General features: G+C 60.7%; 1 protein-coding gene across 1 annotated transcript in view; it reads right to left on the bottom strand.

Annotated features, from left to right (window-relative positions):
* ATP13A2 (ATPase type 13A2) overlaps window positions 1-229 on the bottom strand; it is a gene marked incomplete at its 3' end in the record, with an annotated part of 11,925 nt that overhangs the window by 11,343 nt on the left and 353 nt on the right. The gene's annotated exons all lie outside the window — the stretch shown is intronic.

Genomic DNA, 229 nt, shown 5'->3' with positions numbered 1-229 from the left:
AAAAGAAAAACCATCCCAGGAGCTGAAGAAAGGGAGAGAACAGATCTCACCGCTGCCAGCGCCAAACCCCGCAGAAAGCGCCGGTTCCAGGTTCCAGGAGCGGGCGAGGAGGAGCGTGGGCCGCCCTTCCGAAGCGCAGAACAAAGGAGAGGGCGAGGCGGAGGGGGAGCCTCGCACAAAGGCTTTTCCCCAGTGCCAGGTTGGCAGGAGGGCGAAAAGTATCGAAACA

Source organism: Buceros rhinoceros, unplaced genomic scaffold (genome assembly GCF_000710305.1).
Source record: "Buceros rhinoceros silvestris isolate BGI_N320 unplaced genomic scaffold, ASM71030v1 scaffold27430, whole genome shotgun sequence".
NCBI classification, from domain to species: domain Eukaryota; kingdom Metazoa; phylum Chordata; class Aves; order Bucerotiformes; family Bucerotidae; genus Buceros; species Buceros rhinoceros.
Note: the sequence above shows the minus strand (reverse complement) of the source record. Positions and strands in the feature narration are given on the sequence as shown.